General features: G+C 41.5%; 1 long non-coding RNA gene across 1 annotated transcript in view; it reads left to right on the forward strand.

Annotated features, from left to right (window-relative positions):
• LOC142894843 (uncharacterized) overlaps positions 1 to 21,216 on the forward strand; it is a 393,438-nt gene extending 372,222 nt beyond the window's left edge. Inside the window, exons 2-3 of the long non-coding RNA XR_012928049.1 lie at positions 20,938 to 21,007; positions 21,124 to 21,216. This is a non-coding gene — a long non-coding RNA (uncharacterized LOC142894843). The remainder of the gene's footprint in view (positions 1 to 20,937; positions 21,008 to 21,123) is intronic.
• Positions 21,217 to 27,715: the final 6,499 nt, after the last annotated feature.

Below are 27,715 nucleotides of genomic sequence, written 5' to 3' on the forward strand. Positions count from 1 at the left end.
TATTATTATTATTTTTATTATTATCCGGGAGTGAGCCTCAGCGAAGGCCTGCTCTCATTATTATTATTATTATTATTATTATTATTATTATTATTATTATTATTATTATTATTAGTCATTTAATATTTAAACAACAACATAATTTTTTGTTCTGATCTGTTGTGTTTTAAAGAGCGTAACTCGCTTCCATTTTAACATGTGGACTATGTGTAGTTTACATTTTCAAGGTGGCAGTGGTGGTCATTTTAAAATAGATTTACTTCTTTACGTTTAAAGCGCCGATAGATTTCAGTAAGCTTGTGCGAAAGCAATAATGAAAAATGACTTAATTAATAAATCAAGAACAAGCTGGCCATTAGTGTTCATTTTTAAGGTCGTTATCACAGTAGCCCGATTGAGCATGGAAGGGATGTTGGCCAAATATATGAGTAAAAGATGGATCAGGTCATTTTTCTGAAAGGGCTTGGTTCCCTGAACACTTTTTTCCCCCATGGTTCTTAAAATGTACTGTCCTGTGATGAAATTTGTGGTGTAAAGAGTAAAATGTTCTTTTGGTCATGCCAGTCTCAAATTAAAGCTTTATAAGCTACTCCCTGAAAACAACCACAACAACAACAACAACAACAAATAAAAAACTTAATTCAATATGATGATGATGATGATGATGATGATGATGATGAATAGGGTGGTGATGATGATGATGATGATGATGATGACAACGACGACGATGATGATTTATATTCTGAAAGCCTCTTAATGTCTGGATCAGTGGAAAGTTGGGCAAAAAATGTAAATATCCTCAAACTTCTTCAAATGTTTTGGGAATGTACGTACGTTACATACACAGCAATTTACTTCATGTTTATTAAGATACGTGTATATGTATATATAAAGAATCCAGTTGTTTGCAAACGTAGCTTCTTTACAACTCTGAATGACCCTGAGTGAGACTGGTGTTGTTTCTGTTTACATTGAGGCACCCGTCTCATGTTTGCTCTCCTCTGTTATTATTTGGAGACCAGTGATTGGTTTACAGAAGGGACAAAGAAGCAATAACACGGTGGGCTTTGGGAGGCTGGGTGGGGGCTGTAAGGGCCAATGCGGTGCGACTCATTTTTGAGCAGGCTCACTCACGCAAACATTGCTTTTGGCCGGCAGTCGAGTGAGGCACTCTGTTTGTTCAGGGCTGGACGGCAGAGCAGGGATACCAGAGGATTCTGGGATATCATCCCCTCCAAATGTTATTTTTTATTGAATGCATTCTTACAATTTCAGTGGTCACTTTATTGCTCTGAAAACATTGAGCAAAAAACCAACTTTGCGAAACCCAAGTCAGTCACAATGCAAATGTGACTGACGTCGTCTTTGATAGCACATGCGTACATTTTAGAGATATTTTACAGCATAAACACGAGTGATAATTGTCCACAGTTATCAAGATGGTTAGGCTGAGTTTGGGACGTTTGTGAAAGCAACAGCACCCCCTTGAGAAGTGCTGGGGAATTAAACAGTTCGGTAAACAAATTTGTTTTGTCGTACTGATTCAACTGATTCAGTGATTTCAGAAGGGGGCGCGGGGGGGGGGGGGGGGGGGGGTTGTCATACAGACAAAGTTGTCATACAGACAAACTTTTCATTAAATCTCAAACTCTTTCAATCTCTTTTCAATTGCCACCATTACCAACACCACCTCATTTTTTAGTTTAAAAAAAGAAGAAGCAGAAATTCTGATTTACTTTGACTATAGTTACACTCAGGCATATAAATGGATAGATTACCCGCAGACTAGTATACAAGAATCAAACAATTACATAATATGAACATATAAATTGCAATACATACGTTTATCATAAAGTTATAAAATAATAATAAAAAAAATAAATAAAAGTAATACTATTACTACTAGTAGACTAATAATAATAATGATTACAAGTGAAAGGTGTCCGAGATGTCACTTGTGTGGGGGTCAGGTGTCAGGTGCCAGGTTGAAAAGGTGGGTTTTGAGTTTGTTTTTGAAGGAGGTGAGTGAGTCTGAGTTTCTGATGGATGAGGAGTTCCAGAGGGCCCGAGTGTAAATGTGTTCCTTTGAGTAACTTTACACTTTGACTTCTAAAGAAGTCTCTTATGTCCAGTTTTCTTTTCTTGGACATCCTGCCACCTGGTTGCGCCGAATTACCAATTAACACACAAACACACGCACACGCAGACACACATTCAAATGTTAATGTAAATGTCAAATGAAACCTCTGATATTAAAAACCTTCTACCTGACGTGACCCAGGCAGAACAAACGCCCAACATGTCAACAACTTACAGTAGCAGATCGGACTGTAGCGATGACGAGCAACGCCTTTCTTTTTTCTTTTTTTCTTCACCGGAGAGCAAGCAGTCCACGCGCTGTTTCTCACCAGAGGGAGTGACAGCGGAGACAGCCAATCACACATTATTAGCAAGAAACGGCAGAGCCAATCGAAGAGCAAGGGGGCGGTCTCAAGGGAAACAGGCTTCAGCTAGAGCGGCCGTTTTCCGCTGGGTCCTAGTGCGTGACCCGTCTCCATTTAATATAGCGTAACATTGTTTTTGGACGGTAAAAACTGCGGGGGACCGAAACTGCCTTTTTAAAAAGTGTGTGTGTGTGTGTGTGTGTGTGTGTGTGTGTGTGTGTGGGGGGGGCAAATTACGTCCGTGGTTAGCGCACTAATCACCATAAATCCTCATATAAATTGCCCTGTTGTTCATTGATTCTGTTGACATCTCACACAGACTCCTCTTTGATTTTTTCATGGGAAAAATAGGACAAAGTGAAACTATTTCTCACCGCCGTTTTCCCTTCCGACAATTGAAGCGCGTTATTTTTCATTTTACTTTAGGTCGAGGAAACAAAACACTGAGGCGATGACCTCAGTGCCTTCACTGGTAGCTACGGCCATGCGTGCGTTTATTTGAATATATTTAGTGACATTTAGTGACAGGTATCTGAAGGGTAAGAGCGCAGGCCGTGTGATCATTACTGCTTGATCACACTGTCAGGCTGAGAGGTTGACAAGACTTATTGGGGTGTTAGGGCTGATTTTGAAGATCTGTGTTGATCTGGGCAAGTCAGAGCAAACCATTTTAGCTGTCGACACACACACACACACACACACACACACACACACACACACACACACACACACAGACAGACCCCCGCCCCCTCCACACACACACACACACACACACACACACACACACACACACACACACACACTGCCTGCAGCGGGGCACATCCCAGCTGTACCACATCATCTGTGCAGATCTCTGATGACAGGGAGGTCATGGATACAGTGCAGAAAGTCACCATCACATCTTTTCGGCTTGATAATATCTTATTTTCTTTATTGAATGTGTTTTATTAATTCAAAGCATTATGTTTATGTTGTATGTGTGTATATTGATGCATTTAGAAGAAGATCAGTTAGTAGTTAATAACTGATTCACAAAATGAACTTCACAGGCCAGATGTAACATTGTTTTAAAAGTCAAGGGAACCTCCAAATAAGAAACAAACAAACAAAAAAATAAAACATAACAGGAGGTAGAATTTCATCTCTGCACTGTTCATCTCCAACCATCATTTGATTTTGCTTTTGGGTGCAAGTTATACAGTGAGTTTCTCTTTGTTTGTTTTTTGCATGGTTTAGTTCAAGAGGGAAACAACAGTGAAAGAAAATAAAAAAAAATACTGCTTTGTAGACAGGTGGGAAAACCTTTGGAACAACATCACTGACAAGTGGAATGTGACTGGTAACCAAAGGAAGAAAACAATGTAAAAAAACAAAATGTATTCATATTTTTGAACATGAAACAAAATATTTAACTAACACCGATGTCCTGTGCTGTTCAAGCAAATCGGAGGTTGACTTCAATGTGTTTGTGCCTCGGAGTGTTCTGACCTTCCAAACAGCCGTGACTGTGTCAATATGGAAGAATTGTAGACCTTGTTTCTTTGAATCAAGACTGACTCAGACTGATTAATACACGGCTGCAGACATCAATTGAATGCAACACAGAATAACTTTAATTACATTTACTTTAGGAGCGGGCCTGGATCGGATATTGGCGATCCTTGCCCTGGGCCTTATCAACCCTGGTCGACGGGAAGTAGCCAATGCCTGCACGCCCTGTCGCAATGGACCCCACCAGTGCTCTCTGCCTCAGCCGAGCCATGTCCAGTAACAGTAACAAAGTTTTTGTACTTCGTTACCTACCACCTCTGCATTTAGGTTTGTTAGGGTTACACACTCTCAGCCTCATGCAAAACTGTGGTAGGAGTCATTTTGGTGTGTTTCGGGCGGATTATTTTTTTTTTAAATTCCTTCGACCAAGAAAAAAAAAAGACACATTTTTCTGACATGCTGAGATTTTTAGCATCATCATCCAGTTTTGTGCAAAACTATCACATAACATCTCATATATATCATATATATCATATATGATCAGTCATCTGAGTGAGTTTCATACTGATCTGGAACTTTTAATTTCTTGGCTTCTGAAAAAAAAAGACAGTGTGACTTCTTTCTAGATTTTGTCATGTTGAGAGTCTGTTCTCAGGACTGTGGTGCATGAGGTCGGTGTTGAAGTCTTGCAACGGGTGTACAACTACAAGACCAGTGGCCTCCTCGCAGACTTGAGGCACAACTGCTTGGAAAGGTTATTGCATTTACCTTTTTTTTTTTTTCCGTTTATTGGGAACTCTTCCATTCCAGATGCAATCCTCTATAAGATATATTTTACACCTCAACTCATTTTTTAACACAAATAAAAGAAGATGGAAGACGGCTTCGCAGAAAACAATACGAAGAATTGGCACACTCCAAAATATAGAAATGCACTCACTTGAAAAGGCCTATTTGAATGGATTGGTAGAAACTGTACTATCAAATTTTAATTGAAGAAATCTCATTTGTATCTCAAATCTCATAACCAGGACTTACTGTAAGACTCATTCTACCCCTTAATGGGTCAAATTTCTTATATATTGCTCGGTGATTCTATTGGCAGTATACTTTTCAAGATGTTAAACAAACAACCACAGTTGGTCAAGAATTTATGTTGACCACAAAAGGATCTGAATCTCGAGCACAGCCAGTGACAATTATTATAAAGTGTTACAGTCAAAAATGAATAGCAGTCAAAAAGATACAAAAGATACACAGCAGGTTCCTGGTATCCTGCTTTCATTTTTGGGTAACATAAGCACTGAAATGAAAAATCTGTCAATCATGAAGCATTAACCTTTCCTAAAATGTTACCACCTTGAAAAAAAACATGTTTTAGAGTATTCTGAAAGTTCATTTGTCAATAATTTCCAACAAATGATGTCTGTGTCCTTTTGTTGAGACAGTGTTTCAGTGAAAACCCAGCTTGGAACGAAAAATGTTTCTTCACCAGAATAATTTCATTGAAATAAAGTGATTGGTCTCTATGAAAGCTTCCATTGGTAATAAATGGCTTTTGCAGTGCAAGCAACAAGGAACAGGACAGAGCTTTGGCTGTTTGTGAAGCGTTTCAATAGACTGAAGAGTAATTTCCAGAAGTTTTGAAGGTGGACCTAAAAAGCACAGGAAGGTTGATGCCGTCAATGTCTGGTGCTCCCACAGCCAGTGTCAGTAGCCAGATTAATGTCATTCCTACTGTTAGGCAAATATGAAGGGAACAGTAGCTTGTAAAATGGGTGCAGCACCCACAGTGTCAGCCTGATTGATTGCTCTAACATGCAAAGGTCAGCACTGCCAGGCTTCCTCTACCTCTGATGCAGCTTGGAGGCCTTGATGACCCAACGTTGTTTTGGTTTTCCTCTGCTTCCCTGAAAACATTTTAGCATTTTTTTTTTCATTTCGCCACATAGGACATCCATCAGAATTCCAGTTGCCACTGTCCACTCTCCTTACCAGTCCAGGAAAATTTGCCAGCAGCATTTATTGACTTGAGAGGTGCGAGAATTCAAAGCATTTATAAAGGATGTGGAGTTCCATCCATCGATCCATCCATCCATTTTCAATACCCGCTTCTTCCTGAACTCAGGGTTGCGGGGGTCTGCAGAGCAGCCTATCCCAGCTATCATAAGGTGAAGGCAGTCAGACGAGTCACCAGTTCATCTTGGGGCAATGTGGAGTTCATTTTGGGGATAGCTTTCATTTCTGGGTCGAAACTCAGGAGTAACTGGATAACAAGGACACCTCATGAACAACACTTTCAAAGTCCTGCCTTAATGAACAAGTTCACAGAAGTGGATTTTATTTTTATTTTTTTTATTTTCCAGGTTGCTCATAAAGACCTACCTTCTTCTTTCAAGGTGGTAAGTAGTGTCTAGTTTATTGATCAGCAAGCCTCAAGGAGCACGATGTAAAGTCGATGGCCATGGCGGTGCAATGGCTCTCTCCGCAGGATCGAGACCTGTTCTCCGTTTGTCTGAGCACTTCTGCGAGGCAGCTCGACAGCTCATTTGCTACCTAATTAAGATGAACGGTTGGGGACAGTCCAAGACAAAGGTGCGCGCCGCTTCCTTCAATCGGCAGGGATGTGGCTGCAGGTTGCCCGTCATCGCCACCGCCGTAATTGATTACATTCATCACAGCGTGTTGCGGTATTGTACAGTAGCGTATAAAAACCGCCGCTGCGCTAGTGTGCCGAATGTCAGCCCTCAAATGAAAACATATTAGCTGGCAGGGACTCGCAGGAGCGACAAAAATGAGCCCAAAAAGCTACAAACTCCTCCATCTGTTGTTTAAAGGACACGGAGTGGCGTATTGGCAGGCACGGCAAAAGGAACAAATGTCACGTAAGATGACGCTTACTTGTTTTTGCATTGTGAATTGATGTGCTTTCGCACGAGAAGTCGGAGTTGGTTATAGATACGGGCCACTAAAAAAAGGTCTCCGTCTGTGGGAATAAAAGCAGAAGGATGAGGCTGACTTGTTAGTAGAAGGACCTTTTATTTCAGCTCTCATTAGCATTGGGCTCAGGCAGAGGCTTCATTGTCAATTCTGACTGCGAAGGGACCAAATACAGGCAATTGTTGTTCAGTAATTGGCGACTGTAATTAGACCGTGACCATTATCGGAAAGGTAAACATCCTACCATGCAGACGCAGATTCAAATGAAGGCATTGTCACAGATGCAGACATTCATTCAGATCAATTAATAATCTCATCCCAGTTATTCTGACCTCATATTTGGAGGTAAATCGGCATCACGGCTGCCACAGTGATCTGCCTTCCATTCAACTCCCAGCACCGCAGTGAAGCTATTATTTCCCATTGAGCGCTTCCTTGAATATCTCGCTTTGTGTGTACGCACCTGCACGAACGAAGAAAAAAAAAATGCTCACACTGAAATGATTCCCCCAGGTGCAATATTTTAATAAGATCCATACTTGATGTTTCCAAGAAAACACTGCTGCTCATGAGATGCATTCAGTGCTAAAATGCCAAAATGACCCGTCGCCAGGCAACGTTGAAAGGAGAGGTCAAGCTTCAAAGCACAGATGACTACTTTTACGATGGAAAAACTTTAAAAGCACGAAGCAAATTCCTCTTATTACGAATGCCAGTCAACATACATGTACTACAGCAGCCCTGCTATAAACTATTTTTAATGAAGCATTGCTTGGACCGACACAATTCTGCATTGCCTTTCAAAAGTTGCCGAAACATCATTGAGGCTTGAGCAATGGCTTCTTAGTGACAAGAAGTTGGTTGGTTGCAAAAATAACGGCATGTTTTTCCCCCAGGAGGCCTTCCTAAAAGATGGCTCCAGGGCAAGACCACTCCAAGCTCCACAGTGGCAGGACGGTTGTTGGTTTCGAAGCTCGGCCCAGGCAGAGGATTGACAGGTTAACAGCTAGGACGGTAACAAATTAAAAAGAATGAAAAGAATTGGGCTTTTGGCTAGCTGGCGAGTCGCAAAGATTCTCAGTGAATGCTAGCTAGATTGCATCAGAGCTGCTCAAACTTTAAGCTTGGACTGACGTCAGTGTGCAGATCTTTGAGTACAGCAGAAAGTATGCTAGTAAGTCATGCTGTGCAGATTTAACTGAGAAGCTTAGGGGCAAATGGTTATTACTCCCATAATGGCCCCTTGATGTCCATACAGTTCTTGTAATCACCCCCATGCCCTTAACACATTCTTGCCCTGTTCTTTTTCTTGAGAGCTGTGAGAATGTTTTTCAGCCAAGGGTTAAACAACATTTTCAGTCTAGGGTTAAACGGCAATGGCGAGAGTGAATTAAGGAAATTAAATTTCCATCACACTATTGCATTTCTTAACTTGGTATAATGCACATTAACCCCACAAATAAATAAAATCAAAATAAATAAAATCAGTTGCATGCAATTGGAATGGCTCTATCTCTGCAACCTTTCCAGTGCCTCATCAACTGAGAAGATATCTACAGGCAAACAACAACCAAAAAAACAATTTCCTTCAAAGAAAAATCTAATGGTCTGCAGTAGCAAGAAATGCAAAAATGAAATTGTATTAAAAACTAAAAATGGGTCAGTCTGCTGCTGTGTGCTGCTCACTTGTCTAAGAGAGATACTTGTGTCTCATCTTGTGTACAAGTTCATCAACGTTTGGGGTCAGGCTCTGAGCTGAGGAAATCCTCAGGATTGAGTGAGCAGTGGTGAACAGTGGTTCACACAGCTGTGTGCTTCCAAACATAGGGGCCGTTTACACGGAGATGGGATTTTTTGAAACCGACAATTTTCGAAAACGCTCTAGAAAAAAACGTGTTCACACGAAGTCGTCTTCAAAAATTATCCCGTTAACACGCATATGACTGAAAACGATGTAGTATCTGTGCCAGGCCTCGTGTGGCGCCGTAAGTGCACTCCCAGAAGGCAGAAGAAGGAGACGAACACGCCGACGCCGTCTTTAAAGAAGCAGCAGCTCACTAATAACATTAACACCACGGGGAACCGAACGAAAGATCACTCGTGAAAAGACGGTCGGGCAGTCCGCCGACCCAAAAGAAAATAAATAAAAAGTAAAAAAGAAGGTTTGCAAATCACTTTCATGTTTATTTTCACTTTGCACACAATCCACAATCAATCCCCGAGCACCGAGTGTTATTGTTCACTACTGTTTGCGGTTTGTTGTCGTCAAGGTTAACGGGAAGACTGCAGGCTGATCAGTAGTAGCAGTAACAAGTCCGTTGCCCGACGTGGTTGTCGTTGCGAGTGGTCGTCTGCACCCCACGACCGCTCACGTTGCAGGGCGAGGGGAGGGCTTCAGGGCTACATCAGCATTTCCAAAAAACGATCGGTTTCGGCGTTTACACGAAGCCGGGCAGGGCGGTGTCTTCAAATGTGCGGTTTCAGTGAAAACGCTGGTTTCATTTAAATGCAGAACCGACTAAATATTGTAACGTCCCCTCCCGACAGCCCAGAGACGTCCAGCTGTTTTTTTTCTGGATTTATTTCTGAACTGTTACACATGCTACTGTGGGCCAATAGCCAACGCCATAACACAACAAAACGCTTCCTTTCTTACTTTTCGGATCACGCGTGTCTCACTCTCTCAGACTTCCGCACTCCCACCCCCCACACCTGACCTCAGCCAACGCTCACCAACACTATTAGCAACAAATAAAACAGAACAGAACCCAGGCTGTTGCAACATTTTAGTGTTTTCACAAAGCTGGTGTTTTTTCACGAAGCTGGATTACACTCCCAGACTCGCAGTGCATTGTGGTATTTGTAGTATTATGGTGGTGCGTGCAATATACCGGCGGCCCACTGTAATACTAATTAAATATCATCACAAGGGCCAAGGATAATTAACTTGCGGGCCAGATCTGGCCTGCAGGCCTTGAGTTTGACATATGTGCACTAGACTAATGTATCGAAACTAAATTGAGGCAATACTGACACCTCAACTACAAGACAATTCTTCTTTACCATGCTTCTTCTACACGGAAGCATGGTGGGGGAAAATGGGGGGACTTAAGGGGAGGGAGAGAGAGAGAGAGGAAAAAAAAAAACTACCTGGAAATCAATTTTGTCTTAGATTATCAGTGTAATAAAGTGGAATTTGCAATGAGCCTAGGAGTCAAGCAGTGCAGACCCCATACTGAGTTCAAGACATGACTCACTAATATATCAGCAACATCTTCACTCATGCACTGCTCTTTTCATAAATCGTGCTTATCAATGCAGAGCAGTGGAAGGGGAAGTGGGACACTGTGAATCTAAATGAATGTTTTTTATACATATAAAAACAGTAGATAGACATATACTAAGTGCCAGAACAAAGGTAAATGGTAAAGCAGCTTCATTGCCATTATGCAACGTAATACTGAGGTCGGAATGAAGGGATAGTCCTGAGCTGCTGCGACTGAGTGTACTGTCACTTTGGGCCAACCTGACCTAGGTGTCTAACCTAGTGACAAGATTACAGTTTCTTTACTGTTTTTAGTTTTAAACATGCTATTGTTTACTACTGTCTTGAAGGAACCACACCTAGAAGATCCTGCCATTTGGCTGCAGCGCTAATCGTTGTGCACACTTCAGAAATAGTTATGGTCACTCAGCTAATTGAGCGTATATATCTGATAGGCTTCATCCAATGAGTCTGTCAAAGAGAGGCTATTTTAAAGGCTAAGTGTGGAATATTTGGAGACTTTGGAGAAGAAACAGCAACATCAAGTGGTAACATTTTAGATTGCAGCATCTTTCATTCTTCATCCCCCTCCTGAGCTTGCCAGTGAGCTACGGTGGCCTGCGCACTCAAACCTGGATACCTTGTCCATTCTTCTTTGTTGGTTTAATTGCATTACAATCATTAAACTGCATTCTCCAGCTCCCGGTATCGCAGTCACTTACCAGGGACACACAGAGACTGCAGCAGTATAATGCATTGCATGCAAAATTCACAAACGCACACACACGCACACGCACACACACACATCGAAGTTTTAAAAAAATAACACCTTTTAGAGAGAGAGACAGAGAGAGAGAGAGAGAGATTTTTTCTTGCCGTCTTTTTCAATTTTTTTTTGTGTTACATGACTGAAAACAGCAACACGGTATTTTTCAAATGTTGCCCAACAGCTTAATAGGTTTATTCTGCTTCGTTTGTGTAAAGATTCCAAGAAGCGTTTGTCCATCCAAAAAGGAATCAAGCCAGTGTTAAGTTGAGCACATCAGCGAGATGGGAGCAGCTCCTGATATATTTTTTGGAGGATGTACACATGACTGGCTCATTAGCCTTCAAGCTGTTCTTTTCAACTTTTCAACTTGGATACTCGCCCGCCCAACCAATCTGTTGGCCTGCTGATGTGTTTGCCTTTAGCACCTCAGAGCGCATACGAAGTCTGCATTTCGTTTCTAAAATGTTGCAGAGCCAGAGCCCTAGCACGAGAACATCTTATTTTGAAATGAGGCTTAAATAATGAATAAGGGTGTTTGTGGTCCCCTGTGAAAAGGATCTTGTGACGTGACTTGAGCATAATACTGGAGTAGGTCTAAAGGCAACTAATTATCAATGATACGTGTGACTTAATGAGGGCATTCTACTCTGTCCCACTTTGTTTTGACATTCTACAAGACAATTAAATGATTTTTGAATATGATGAGGAGAATGTAGCTTTGAACATGAGCTCTGCTCAGAATAGCTAATGATTAAAATTAAAAATCCTTGTTTTTGAAGGTCGTATTAGAAGGCTCCTGCTTAGAAGTCTTCATCTATTACTTGTAATTTCAAATATTTATTCAGACTCTTAAGATTCAAGTTTTATCGCAGTGTGTTTCAAGATCTGACGACAACGCAGTGGCGTAATTCGTTTAACGTGAAACAGTAGGAACGGACATTGTTTGCTCTGTGGCGGTGGTGAAGGGACCGTCTTTCACCTCTTACAAACAGGCAGGACGAAAATGGGTCATGCCAAGTGACACAGTGAGGGGAAGTGAAGAACATGATGTTTGTCCTGTCGCCATGCGGTCACTGTAGGGTGACAGAGGGGTAGAGGGGTTGTGTTTTTTAGATGACACATGGTTTTTCACAGCAGAACATCTCGAGGCGAACAGCTGTGACCGGGCTCATTTCAAGAGCCTGATCCTCCCAGAGTGTCCCAACCTCTCCCCGCTGCCTCTGTGCATTTTGGTCTGAAACTGTCACCATTTCATCAGATCTACAAAAAACTTGTACCAAAAGCATCCAACAATGCAGCAAAACTACCTTCAAAGAACATTAACCAGACGAGGTCTGAAATTTCATTTAAACAACTGTTTAGATTGATTGATTTTTGTGACTTGTGAGCTGAATTTGTCTTAACTGTGACGTTAGACTACTTGAAATGTTCAGAGAGTTGATCTATTCTATCTATTATTCTATTATAGTCTCTTATTATCATAATAAGCATAATAAGTTTGTTATACATTGTTATAAAGTGTTTTACATTGGAATGTGTAGGCAATGTTTACAACACTATGTTGTTTGTTTGTATTATTATTATTAAAAATAAACACTTTAAAACATGTGAACATTGCAGGACTATCTGTCCTACAGAAAAATACCACAAACAAACATATCTCATCATTCACACTGCCACAACAAAGCTGAGTGCAAATTGGAAAATCCCTGTAATCTACTTGGTGCTGATGTTGTGTTTGATGGCTTTTAAGGTGGCTCAAGCTTTTTCTGGTTTGATTCATTTTATTTTGATGCGTTAGCAGGGCTATGCGTCCACATGAGTCACTGTCAAATAGGAAACAGCTTTAAACGTGTACAATTTGTGTTTATTATCCATGAAGAAAGCTGAGTCATTCTTGCTGTTTGAAACAATTGACAGAGCTGACAGAGTTGTTCCTCATAGCTGACTAATAGACACGGGCTATAAAAAGGAGTTCAACAATTTGCTTCCATTCTGTGGCTTCCGTGTTTCTGTGTTCATCATTAGTTTGTGTTATAATATTTTATCTGCATCTCTTTCTTAAACGTCCATATATTGTTCTATCAAGTCCAAAAATCATATTATGAACATGTTCCTGTATCAGTTAGGAACCAAATGGATTGATCGTAAAATAACCCAGAAATATTGTAGTTTATATAGATGACTCCTTGCTCTTCTAGCATCCTCAGTGAGCTGGCTATACAACTCAATAACGCCATATGCTGTCCCAATTGACAGACCTCCATTTTTCTGGACTTACATGTAAGCATGCACGCGCACGCACACGCACGCACGCGCACGCACACACACACACACACACAGACATGGCGAGGATAAATCTGGTTGACTTTCTCAGAAATGTCTATGGAGTGAGACATGTATGCAGGGCACATCCAGTCTGGGATTCCAGTGGCACTGAAGGTCCCAGCAGACAGCCAGCTGCTGCATCCCTCTTTTCACCTGAGGCCACGCTCATTTAGCAACACACAGAGATACTCTGTGCAGCCACATGGGCAGCTCACCTCCCCCCCATTAGTGTTTTAACCTTTACTGCACCCTCTCTGCCCTGGACAAAGAGTGAGATGATGAGATGCAAAAGAAAGCAAAGAATGAAATAAACCATTCAAGCCTTCGTTTAAACTTTTCCTCATCTTCTAATGTCTTTTTTTCAGGGGTGGGGGGTTGGAGGTGAGGGGGTGGACTTGTATGATAGAATCCACATTTCTTCTATCCCCTGCCATGTTTCTTCCCTTTCATTTTAATTTCCTGCTGCCAGTTCCTATACATACAGTATGTTTAAAACCATTTTGAGGCCTCATACAATAACTACAGTTCGAAGATGAACAGATGTCCACACTGTTGACTATGAAGATATGAAGCATGCCTTAGGCCAGTGCTTCTCAATTATTTTATGTTACACCCCCCCCAGGTGGAAGAAAATATTTTGTGTCCCCCCACTCTCTGCCGCGACTATAAATAGTATAATTTGTCTCTTATAAGTACACCCCTGCATAACACTGATTCCTTATTACCATTTAAAAAAAAAGAAAGAAATATAGATCAGTTACATATAGATAGATCTGTTACAGAAAATATTTAAAGTGCATAAATTTTCCTGAAATCCACACGGTGGCGCAGTGGTTAGCGCTGCCTCCTCACAGCAAGAAGGTTGTGGCTTTGATTCCGGCCCAGGGACCTTTCTGTGTGGAGTTTACATGTTCTCCCTGTGTCTGCGTGGGTTCTCTCCGGGTTCTCCGGCTTCCTCCCACACTCCAAAAACATGCATGTGAGGTCAATTGAACACTCTAAATTGTCCGTAGGTGTGCATGTGAGTGTGAATGGTTGTTTGTCTCTATGTGGCCCTGCGATGAACTGGCGACTTGTCCAGGGTGTCCCCTGCCTCCGCCCTAAGACAGCTGGGATAGGCTCCAGCAGACCCCCATGACCCTGAGCTCAGGAAGAAGCGCGAGTATAGAAGATGAATGAATGAATTTGCCTGAAATTAAAAAAAAAAAAAAAAAGAAATCCCTATTTAAACACTTTTTGACCGACTGATTGAACTATTTAAACCTGAAAAATAAAATGAAATAAAATCAATAAATATTCTATCCATCGACCATTTGTCTCATTATATCCATCTCTCTCTGCCTTTTTTTTCTTCCTCGTTAAATATTTTTTCATATTCTCTTGAGGGTTTGTTCACTGCACTTGATATCTCCAGTGTGTGTGTGCGCATGCCTGGTGCAAAAAAACCCTACACACTCTTTTTTGAGAAGGACTGTCTGAGCCATAGTCTTTGCAGTAGAAGTAGTAGTAGTAGAAGTAGCAGTAGTACACAACAGAATTGAAGTGCTCCTGTTGACTATAAAACACGTCACAAAAATGTGAAAGTGTGGAGAACTGTCACCACTGTTGAAGGAAGACAGCGATCTTGGCTTTCTAAAAGACTTAATGTAACATTTAGCATTAGTAAAATGGTCCACTTATTGGCTCTGATAGAATTTTGGCAGAAAAAACAAACAAAAAAACACTTGAAAACAACAGTTATCAATAAGTTGCTTTCTATAGATTTGAAACTTCTCACTTTCTGAATATCTCTCTTTCTCTCTGTCCTACTAACAAATATTCAGCAGAAGACAACAGGTGGCACGGTTAACCAATCAGCTTTCTGCATTGGAAAATGGAAAATGGACCTCAGTGTATTTGAGGTGCGGGAGGGATGTTTGAATTTCAATGATGCTTGTTCTTCCTCACAGGGTGTCTTTATTGACTTTTGGCATTAGTAAAAAAAACAAAAACAAAAATTAAAGCTGCAAGCAGCGTTGTAGGGACCACTGACCACTGACGGCCCCCCGACACCTGCCGACGCAACTCTAGTTTTTGAATTTCGACAAACAGGTAGTGAGTTATTTCCACTTGTTTGAACATTTGTCAAAATCAACGTTTGGGGACTACTGGATCTTTCCTCGCCGTTTTTGAAAACACAGTGGTTCTGAGTCTGACTGCTTAAAAAAAAATACATTTTCAGCATCCCCAGAACCTCAGCACGCCAACGATGAGAACTATTGTTTTACACAAACTGGCTAGCTTTGCAGAATACCGAGTCGTTGCAAACCAGTTTGGAGTGCACAAATCCACAGTTAAAAAGTTTGTGTCCAGGTTTTGCAAAGGAATGGTGTCTTCAGTTATACACACGCTCATTAATATGCCGACCATGGAGGAAGCTTGTGCCGCTGCACGCCGTTTCCAGCAGAAAAATAGTGAATTTACCAAAATAAAAACAAATCAGAAAAACATTTTTTTGGTGTGCTTTTATTTACAAAGTCAAACTTCTAACTTACAAAAAATTTGACTAAAAAGGTAGAAATATAAATACGAACGAATACGTATTTGTTCAGGGGTGCCCGCAAGGCCGGAGCCCTGCATTTGCTGCACTACCTTTTTAAATAGGTCTCCGTTGCGTGTTTTCCGTCCAACCATGTATTTTAATATGTCCATCTCTTTTTGAAGAGAAAGCATCCGCCCAGTCTCATCCTCTCTCCAAAAGTGAACATTCTTATTCGTGTTTGCCATGTTGTTTCTCCGATTTTTCGCGCTGTCTGTTTTGCTAGATGATGTAGTTCTGCGGTCATGAGTCGCGAGAGGGAGGCGTGACGCGTGCGCACACGCATTGTCCAGTTAATAGTCTGACGAAGGTGTATACATGGCAGAGAAATTCGAATTCCAAGCGCATTATCTGGGTGTCTCAGTCGGAGTTGTCCGATTCCAATCGGAGTTCTCAAACTCCGATCATAATCAGGCTAAGGTGTTTACATGCACGTGAATTCTCAGATCATAATCGGACTAAGGCAATAATTAGAATTTCTCTAGTGCCATGTAAACGCACTGACTTCATTTGTTGTCTCATTTTCCGACTGTCTAGACTGCATTGTCTCTCAGGCACTGTTTGCACTTGGTCACTTGCAACTGTTTTTAGGGATTGCATCACGAAGTACGCATCTTGAAGCATCTGTTCGCACATAGCATTAACATGCGTCTCGAGCGTGCCACTTGTGATCGCATTAGTGCATTTTTAACCACTAGGGGCAGTAGAGCGCAAAACTACCGCTAGTTTCACCTGAAAACGAATAAGAATCAACTTCTACTCTATCAAATTGTACTGCAGCTCGTCCGTATTATCGGAAGTTGTGGACAAAGCTGGTTAATGCTCTTAGAACGCCAACTCAAGAGAAGAGCAGCATGGAGAAGAAAGAGGGCTACAGCATTTGTCTCTGCTCTGATAGCCGCGGAACTAGAAAGATGGATCCGAACGAGGAGTAATGACTGGTGTAGTGATGGGCATTCCGGCTCTTTTTAGAGAACCGGCTCTTTTGGCTCGGCTCACTAAAAAGAGCCTGCTCTTTCGGCTCCCAAACGGCTCTTCAAATTTTTTGGTTCCTAAAATAATTTATTACCAACAGTGATAAAAGATTATGTGTAATATGAATTACTGATGTAAAAAAAGTCAATGCGGCATGGAGAGAGAGAGAGAGAGAGGCGAAAAAAAATAAAATTAAAAAGTCCGGGGAGCCGGCTCCCGTCGTTCACGTCAAAGAGCCGGCTCTTAGAGCTGTTTCGTTCGTGACCGACACATCACTAGACTGGTGGGACAGAGTGGTGATGACTTCATTTTCGGATCAACAGTGGCTGGCAAATTTTCGGATGCAACGTCGCACATTTAATCTCATATGTGGGAAACCAGCGACCACTGCTCCACTGACCAAATACGCTAATGCGGAATAAAATTTATTAGCATCCTAATAAAAGAGTCCAACAAAAATGATTTGTTTTCGCTTCTTGTTGATAACTTTATAATGACGACGCTGGGAGGTGGGGCGCCGACCAAGTACGTACATGGGAGAGGTGAGTGGAGTAGGCGGTCGTTAATGTGGACTGAGATCGCATTCTGTTCACACGTCCGTGAGGAATACTATGCGAAGCGTCGAAACCACTTCCCCGAGGTGGTTTGAGTGATCGGATGACAATACGGATTTGGACTGTTTCCACTTGGTTACTTTGTGTGATTTTTACCGATCGGAACACGAAAAACGCTTGAAATGACCAGTCGCTGGGTCGTTAAGCGCCAATGAACGACACACACATACATGGACACTTGACACCTCTGACGAGAGAAAGGGGGGGATTAGAGAAAGGAAGGGTAGCTCTGTTATGAACAAGCTTAAACCAATGGTGTTACCTGCAGAACCAAAAACAGCTTAAACTAATTATTTATTTATTTTTGCGGTTTCTTAGGGGAGTCTGCCTGCATGTTTTATTTGCTTTGTTTTTGGTCAAAGCTGTCAAGTGTCAATTATAGGCCTTGATGAGACAAACACATGGAAATAGCTCACTTCCTGTTTGTCAGTTTTTTTAAATTAGAACATATGAAATATTTGTCTCGAAGAGAGGAACACGTGGGTTCTCGTCCCAGGTCTCTACGGCGTTCCTAGGGAGTGGCACAGCCATTAACTTTTTTTTGTTTTGCTCTCGGCCTGTAGGTGGCGCTCTGGAGCATGATACTGCCGCAGTCTCTGTGTCCCCGGCAGGTGATGACCACTGCGCCAGGAGCTGGAGTGTGCTGTCCTGGGGGTCTTGGTGTCATCGCTTCGTCCCACCACCAGGTTTAGGCCTTAGACTTGTTCTATCTGCAGGTTGTTCATCTAGATAGGCTATTGCCTTCTATAGCATGGACAATTACATCCTACGTGGACAGCAGCCTTGAATTATTTACTATTTTTTGTGTCTATATCTATTTCGTGAAAGCCTGTTTGGTCTATCTGTTTTTCACTCTGTCCTGTCTGCCACCCTGGCTCACTCTGCTCCTTTCTCTCTTTCTCTGTCTCTCCTCTATTATTGTATTTCACCCCAACTACTCATTGGCAGATGATGGCCCTCTGAAGTCTGGTTCTGCCCTAGGTTTCTTCCCACAGGGGAATTTTTCCCAGCCACTGTCACATCTTGCTTGCTCCGGGGGCCCGGTTGGTTCTCTCTGATTATATAAAGCGCTTTGAGATGCCTTTGGTTGTGATTTAGCGCTGTACAAATAAAGTTTTTTTTTTTATTGTTATTATTGTTATTATTGTTATTATTATTATTATTATTATTTGTACAGTCTTTTAGTAAATTCAAATTTTTGGTAGGTCTAATCTGCGTGCAAAATTTGACGAGTTTTGGAGTATGGGAAGGGGGTCAAAATGGGGTTCAAATCCACGTACTCGAGGTGACCTTGGCTTTCAAGCTACGTAAAATAAAAATGGTTGGGATCTCAAAATATTCACCAACAATCTATAGTCATGAAGATGTTGTTTATGTCATACTAGATTTTTTTTTTTTTTAGATTTTTCATTTGACATTTTTTCAAACAAGTGAAAATAGCTCAATGCCAGTTTGTCAGGGGTCAAAGGTCAGCACTTATGAAAAATAGGTATGGATTGACCGAACGCATGGGTCTTTGTCCCATGTCTCTACGACCTTCTTAGACGGCGCTATGGCGATTTTAGTGTTTTTGTCTATATAGCGGGCGCTATTGAGCAGATTTATACACCAGCTCTGACCTGCGTGCAAAATTTGATTAAAAATCAAGCATGTTCAGGGGGTCAAAATGGGGTTCAGAGTCGCATAAGGAGAATAATAATAATTGGGAAAAATAATAAACCAAGCCAAAACAAGTTCGAAATGAACGAGGCTCAGTCCCTAACAAAACTAGAAATGTGGAATGCTATTTGTTTATTTATTTATAAGCAACCTATCCTGTAGGATCATGTGTAAGGACCTGTTCTGGTGAAGGTATGTCAGAATTTTTACTATCTGAAGCTGTCAACTGACTCTCAAAAAATAAATAAATAAATTTCATTATTTACCCATGGAACTAAAAATTATTTCTTGCACAGGTATTAAATCATCATTGTGGGCATCTACTTGTGCCACCGAGGATGTACAATACACCAGTTTTGCACAAAACAGGGATCACAGGAAAGTAAGACATGAATAACTTTGTCCTCATAATAGGAAGTGATCCGACATTTACAAGCATGCCCCTGGAGAGCAGTTCTGAAAGGTCAAGCCACTGCAACACCAGTGGAGGCCTGGTTTGCGTGAGTGTCACACTACCAAATGAACAACATAATGCCATGCTCTTTTATTTAGCATAGCACCAAAAGGTTACAATAAAAGAGGTTTAGCACCATGGTCGTTTATCTATGCAATCGCAAACGCTGCTGCAGCTTCATGGGACTGTTGTATATTATAAACATGTGCCAAGAACATCTCCCATCCATGAATGATTCCTATTCATCAATACAAATAATATTATATTCATCACAGCATCATCTCATTAATGCTGCCATGTCATGGCTGTAAATTTTTTGTTTACATTATTCCAGTTCATCTCCCTGTCCATATCTACACACACACACACACACACACACACACACACACACACACACACGGACACACACCTCTGCTGTGGAGGAGAGACAGGAAGGGTGGCTTTTCTGTCAAAACTTAAACAAATAAAAATATTTGGAAAAGTGGTAAAAAAGAATTTGGCGTTTTTGGGGGAGAGGCGGTTGCGACAAGGGCTCAGCCCCTTCAGCACTGCTTTCAGCTTTAACATATATATTTTTTTTAAATTTCCTTTTGTATTTGATGCATTTCATTTTAAAGTTGTTGAGTTGCATTGTGGGTGATCCTCAGTATTAGAGGACGCCAGCAAACCAGGTGAGATGGTCTGATTTCTGCTCAGACAGAAATTAATTAAATGTGTCAAGCTATGCCTCATGTAACCGCGCTTGAGTGGCTAAATGTGCACTTATGTTTTACATTTCATTTTTAGTATGATTCGTTTTTATTTTTCATTGTTAAAAAAAACAAACATGTTAGCTAGCTGCAGGTTACAGGTTTTTACAATCGTCCCAACACAAATTACTTTACTTCACAACATTTCCAAAACTCTTCAGACAGTTTGCACATCAGTCTGTGTGTTACCGGCACCAGACCTAGGGGAAATCTGGACTAGCAACAAGGGTTACACAGGCTAGGAAGCACTGTGTGAAAAAGGTATTTTGTCTGTGGATCGCAGTGAGAGGCCAAACGTTAGCAGGGCTCTCAAGTTTTGAATGCAGACCAGAGTGACCAGAGCTTATGACTTGCTCTGTTCGCATACTCCGGTGGTCTCTGTGATCCTCGTAACTCATGATCAAGTCGTAATTACCAAAGAAAATAAAACTTCCAGGGAATGCCGCCGGTTGTAGCAGAAGAGCTTTTTTTTCATTGGTTGTTGCGTTAAGATTTACCCAGATACAGTAGTGCTTCTGTTTCTGATTGGCTATGGTGTGGGCAGTGTCATGTTGCTTAAAGTGCCACTGTTCTCCATCTCAACATTAGACAAATGTCACAAGTCGTATCCAACTCTGCTTGTGTTGACAACTTTCATTCAGGTGAAATTATAACTTTTTTTCTTTTGACAGGTGCTCCTGTGGAAACTGTAACACCATGCCCACGGAGCAGGAAAATGTATGCTGCTTGGAGATACCACAGGTAGAGTCAAGATATCAAAAATGAAATCTAATTTGTCTTGGGTATGGTTTATTGCATACATCATTACATTACATACATTTGAGACACAATGGCATTTATACTTTGTTATCTTGTAGGTTAGCAGATGCCTGCGGGAGGTTGAGGGGGACCTCAAATGCACGGTGGGCCATCCAGGATTGGAGCCAGTATGCCTGAATAGGTTCTCCTTGCAGAATGCAGGCCTAATTTATAAGGCGGACTACTATGGTCCGTTGCGACTAAAGGGAATTCACCAGTAGGTTATGTTTTGCTAAATGTTATGATTTAAAATTAAAATCAAAGATTTTATGGATTACTTCTTTGCTTCAGTGGGTGTACAAATGTAACTGTAATAAAGTGTGACAAACAGGATATCTGTGCGGTTATGTCAACTATTTTTTTCATAAGCAATCAATGTGTATGTAACCTAATAATTGACAGGAGTCATTTCAGTATACACACTCAAACATTTATTGCCATTGAATTATTTACAGAGAAGTTATAAATGTGATACTTGCAACACAGTATCCTTAGACCATCACATCAACTGAGGAAACAACCTACAAGAAAACTATTTACAACTACACATAAAAAAAAAAAGTGAACTAGGAGCCAACGATGACAGCTTCTGGTGGGAGTAGAGCCAGGGGCAATGTCTGAAACAGATATTATTGACAATTTTAATTATACTTGAGTATTAGAATTGCGAGAGAGTCGAGGGGAGGAAAGAAAGGGGAGTATTAGTCATATGTTATAGCAGGCAAAACAACAAAAATAAATTGTAAGTTATGTAACCACTACACTAAGGGGTAGATCCTCAAAGAAGGGCGCGCAGCACTAAAATGCAGCGCGTTTTGCGGCGGGATTGCGGCCGCAATTTGCGCCACAGATGCGGGTATCCACAAAGGTTTTTGCGCTAATGACATGCAGGCGCAAACACGCCCACAAATGCGGCACCTGAAACAGGTTCGAATGTTGGGGTCTGGCAACCTGAGAGCAGTTTGCGCCAAAGGTTGTTCGTGAGTGCATGTGTTTGGTTTGTGTTCATGGATGCACGGACAAGAAAACAAAAATGTTCAGATCATGAGCCGGCTGCCTTCGCAGCTTAAGCGAGTAGACATGCAATAAAATTAAAGCAAAATTTTTTGAATATTTCTCTCTCTAAAATGTCCCGTTCTTAAAGGTCAAACAGCGAAACTATGCCAGGATCAAGGCGCTCCTGTGCGCGCCTGGCATTACGATGCCTCCTCCATCTTACCAAGACTGCTGCCATAATGGAAATAAAGTCAAGACGCAAGACGCGTTAGTCACCAACACCTGAGTACCATTTGTATTTTTCATATCCTATCTAAAATATTGGCAGATATACTGTAGTCTATGCCCATCTATATATAAGATTTGGGGAGCCAAATATATATTTCAGGCTTTTCAGAGAGGAAAGTTTCGCTCAGAAGAAAGAAACACTTTGACAGACCGAAGCTGCGCCTGGTTTTGGCTTGCGGCGTTTCCGTCTGTCAAACTGCCTGTGGACGAGCGCAAACTCTTTCTGGATCTGCCACTGTTTGAATGAGGCATATTTGCATAGAAGGGGGTGTCATTTTGCGCGTAATGACTCATTTAAATACATTCAAATGAGGCTGGTGCAATCCTGTCGCTACCCCCTCTGTATAAGTGTACACTTTTCTGAGCTCTAAATACTGTTACAATGTTGAATCCGAGTGTCAAACCATGCAAAATCGTCAAATAATGAGGTTCATGCGTTTGGACGTGAGTCCTGAAAGTTGTTGGGCATGGTTCGAAACGCTCTGTTCACGGAGATTTTTTTAACACTGGGAACGCATTGACGTGAATGCGTTCCGGATTTCCTTTCTTGACCATGCTCAGGCTAACTCTCGGACTGGTTCCGCCCTCTCTGCTCCGAAAGTCATATCTCTGTTCACTGCTTTCCGGTGTGAGGGAGATTTAAAATAAATAAATAAATAAAATACAGAGCGACTGCCGAAGCACCAAGGACCACAACTGTCGGAGTGGAACGAACAGAGAAAATGTTGGAGGTTTGTTCAGCCTAATGCGGATACGATGGAACACCGGCCCGGTCGGTAACGGGAGTGAGACGGGCTCAACCTGGCCGGTGGACGACGAGAGAATAGTCAGCCACGACAATATTTGAAAACATGTATGTTTGATTGACTGTGAGTGTATTGTGACCTCAAGCAACTTTAGTTTTAAGACCATTTTCAAAGTAGAACCGCTGAATCGTGTTGATAAACTGTTAGTCACCACCGTCATGCTCTGCTTGTGTGTTTGTGTACGCTGGCATCGAAACTGAAGAGGCAGCGATTCTGACTCGCAAGTTTCGCTCCTTACAGTGATTTTCACGCTGCCAGCATGTTCGATTCGATTGTATAGAGCAGAGGTCCCCAACCACCGGGCCGCGGATCGGTGCCGGTCCGTGGGTCATTTGGTACCGGGCCGGACAGAAAGAATAATTAACTTCTGTTAAATTAATCCACCACATTACCGGATTCTCTCTATTACGTCCATCTAACGCTCAACTCTTGACTCATGTCAAGGCGCTTGTCTTGGTCACCTGATGCGTTACCGCGAGATTAAACCCACAAGATAGCAAGCTAACGAGCAACATGATTGCCGCCACCACCCATCAACGATGTTCATGCTGGTCCGTGAAAATATTGTCTCACAATAAACCGGGCCGTGGTGCTAAAAAGGTTGGGGACCACTGGTATAGAGCTCTTTCTGCTTTGTGCTTTGTGTGGACTTAAGTTGTGCAGATATTCTTGTCTAATAATAAACGACTCTATGACTCAAGTGATCGTTTCAGCATCTATATTTTATCTGCTAGGACAGTGTTTTGATACAAGTCAAATGTCTTGCAAAAATACAATACAAAAACACGGTCAGTACAAAATATAAAATATAGTTCCACAGACACGGAAGGCACAAAGAACGTCTAGGGACCTTCGGTCCGCCTTGCAGCTGTAACTCAGCCCGCGCTGGGTCCGTACGAAGGTGGATTAATCGGTAAACTGCTGCTAATTGGTGTATGAATATGTGGAATATGTGCGTGAATGGGTGAATGAGAGGCCTTTGTAAATCGCTTTGGGGTACCGTGAAGGTGCTGGAAAATCGCTACATACTGTAAGTGCAGTCCATTTTCCATTTAAAGGATGAAGCCTTCCCGACGGTAAGTGTTTAAATTGTGAAGGTTTCGTAAAGATTGCCGTTTACTCTCAACTCCCGCACTGGCAGACTGAGGAAGTGTGGCTCAGCAGCGACCAAGAGTGTGACCAGTCACAGCAGAGTCGGCTGGGCGGGAGGCGTACACGGAGGAGGCCGGGGGTGGAGTGAAGTAAAACAGACCGTTTTCGCGGGATGCAGGAAATACGAGGAAGCGACGCAGCAAGATACACAGATCTACAAAGCTTTCAGTGCGGGTAACCGTGTGTTGCTGCTCTGGAGGGGCCAGAAATCAAATACAAAGGCCTGAAAATTGGTATAATAGGTGACCTTTAACTCACAAATGTACAAATGCTTTCACACAGTATGTCCGAAACGATAACCTCATGTTCTAAATTGATCCAATAGGCTAAAGTTGAAGTGAGCAGCAGTTCACTTTATAGATTCAAATGAATTATCTCTTGTTTTTTCTAATTGTCATTGAAAGGCAGCTGATTGAAGTTGTGCAAATTAGTCAACTAATAAGAAGTCAGAATGATGTGTCTGGTTCTTTTCCCTTACTCCCCCTTCGTCAACCCCATTGAGATGTTCTTTTCAGCGTGGAGACCAGCCACATGCCCGGGTGGTCCTCCTGGAAGTCATGAATGTCGCTTGCCAGGAGATCACACCTTAGCACTGCCAGGGATCCTGGATACTGTACCGGAAACAAAAAGCAGTTTCTTGTAAATCCAACCGGTGTTAGTGTTTTTTTTATGACAGTGTTATGTGACTGATTTAAGGTTTCTGATGGAAGAGAGAAGGTGTTGGTGTTTGGTTGATCTGTTGTAGTGTTAGTTTATTCTCGGTGCATTTTGAGGTCCCGTCCACACGGGAACGTTTTTTGGTGGAAACGGTAAAGTATTTAACCATTACGCCGTTTTGTCCATATGGCAACGGCGTTTTGGGTCCCCCGAAACTGAATTTTTTTTAAAACGGGTCCCAGAGTGGGAAAATCTGACAACGCTGTTGCGGAGTTGTCTTTGTATCGCAGGCGCTTCAAGATTTGTTGGCAATATTACTACAAAACCTCACAAAACCTCAGACTCACTTTTTTCCCGCTACTCACCATTTTTGTTTTCTGTGTGTTTAGTGTGTAGCGGAAATGCCCTCTTTATAAATCTTGGGTCTGGTGGCTGTGTCAGCGTCTGTTAACAGCGCCACGTTTCTGTGTGGCATACGAATTACATCGTTTTCACCCACCGTTCCGTGTCCGTCTGCCAGCGTGTGGACGCGACTTTTTTCAACCCCGGGAAAGAAAAAAAAAAAACGCTAACGTTCACGTGTGGACAGGGTCTGAAAACGAGTGTAGAGAGTATTGTTTACAATGTGAGCTTTGAGAATGAAGTTAGCTGTTATGTCAGTTGTGTGTTGTAGGTGTGTTAGCAGTTTTGGAAATGCGTGAGAAGGATTGGTCATTGTGTTCCGACGATTGTAAAAAACTGTAAGCTTAGACAGAGTAGTCAGAAAGTCAGAAACTGTCAAAAAAAATTTGCTGTCACCAGCTTATTTCTGTCTCAGGAGCAGAGAAAATATACTGTTGGCAAGCTGAGGTTTTGAGCATGCTGGGAATGTATTTTTTTACAAAGCCAGAACCACTGTGTTTTCCTACCTGGCAAGGAAAGACCGATTAGTCCCACTTCTGTGAGACATCTTCTGTGCTTTCTACTTCTAGAACAGCTATACAATTAAAATTGTGCATTTGTGAGAAAGGAGACCTATAGGTTTTGTTTGTCCAAGTGTTGCCTGTGATATATTTTTGGGATTTTTTGATTTTGAATTTTGAAGAATATCGAGTATATGGCTTAAGCCCGAGAGGGAATTAAAAATCTTATTGACGTAGATATGCATTTAGTGGCGCTGTTGGGCCTATCAAGATCATATTTCATAATCATAACTTTAAGATCTGTATTTACATGTGTGTAAAATTTTGAACAAATTTTTAGGGTCAAATGTCTGCAGGAATTTGCTTCGACATTTTTAGATCATGAAATTATGGAAATTGGACACTTTCTTTTTATGTGATGGACAAAACAACGTGACTAAATTGTTGACCTTGATAAGAAGTACAAATTAGCATTTTTTTTTTTTCTGTGTCTCCAGGCTCTTCCTTTTTGAAACAAGGGCGGTTTAAGTTGGGTGGTGTCACTCGTGCATGTACCCTGTATGGAAATATTCATTAAAACAAACAAACAAAAAAAAGAAAAATAAGGGGATCTCACTCATTTGCTCCACAATATTTAATCTTCACAGTCTTGGCTATGTTATACAAAATTTTCACACCGTTATGGAGGAGAACATTGCCAAATTTTCACTCGGTTATGAAGGAGAACATTTGTAGTCTTGGTTCATTTTTAAAGAATAAATACTGTTTAATTCGATAAACAATGGGTCTTTCACCCTTGCGAAAGACATGGCTCGAAGCATGTTCACGCCTTGTCTCTCGTTGGGCTCATCTCCCAATTAAAAGAGCTATGGCTGTGTTTAACATAATTGAACTTTTGAAGAAGAAGAAGTTGTCACAGTATACGTGTTTTTATTGCTGCCCTTGTTGTTTTTAGTTCTTTATCTGTGTTTGTTATTCCTCTTGCATTAGTTTTATTTGCTTTTGATTGATACGTTATTTTTCTTTGGGGGAAAGATACACACAGCACACCCCTTGTGGACATTGTGAGAGAGAGTGCAGTTGTATGTATTCTGAAAGTACAGAAGTACCCAGAACTAAAGAAGCTTCTCAGATGATGCAAAAACTTGCCAAAGAAACAGTCCAGTTTCTGTTACTTTATTTTCACATTTTCTGTAAATAGATATTTTGATGCTGCCGTTACCTTAGTGGTAGGTTTTTGTGTCCAGAAAAGTTTTGGTCTTGTTTGTTTCATGTGACTGTAATGAATCCACTATTGTCCATGATGTTCAAGCGGACTATGGGTTTGTCTGTGTTCTTCTCATCTACGTCATCTACATATAATTTCCAGAGAGCTGTGCTGAAGGCTGTGGTTTCAAGGTCATCCATAACAAAAAAAATGCAGATAGCTCTCCCATTACAAAGCCGCCGTTTTTATCTGCATATTTCTTTTGAATTGGAGGTAGGTAGATTTGGCAATGAACTGCAGGAGACGTTGCATGTCACTGAAAGGTATATGCACTTCTTGAGTGTCCCCTCATTTTCTGTACTGTGTGTAGAGTGACATTAATGGAGGGTTTTGTGAATAGTGATACCATGTCTCATCTGCTTCCACTTTCATGCTGATTTCTTGTGCAAAGTGTTTTGAACTCTTACAGTCATTCATTCATTTAACCCAAGGATTTCTACAAGTGCTTTCAAGAAAATTGGAGCTGAATGATCCAATACTGTCTTGTGCAGTGCCCTTTATTCTGGTTGTACCATGAATCCGGTTCCTGATGCCTGCATCAGGTAATTAAATGCATTTGGTGTTATTTTATTCTGATTTCTAA

Source organism: Nelusetta ayraudi, unplaced genomic scaffold (assembly GCF_046127955.1).
Source record: "Nelusetta ayraudi isolate G7.1 ecotype Tasmania unplaced genomic scaffold, CSIRO-AGI_Nayr_v1 ptg000045l, whole genome shotgun sequence".
Taxonomy (NCBI): domain Eukaryota; kingdom Metazoa; phylum Chordata; class Actinopteri; order Tetraodontiformes; family Monacanthidae; genus Nelusetta; species Nelusetta ayraudi.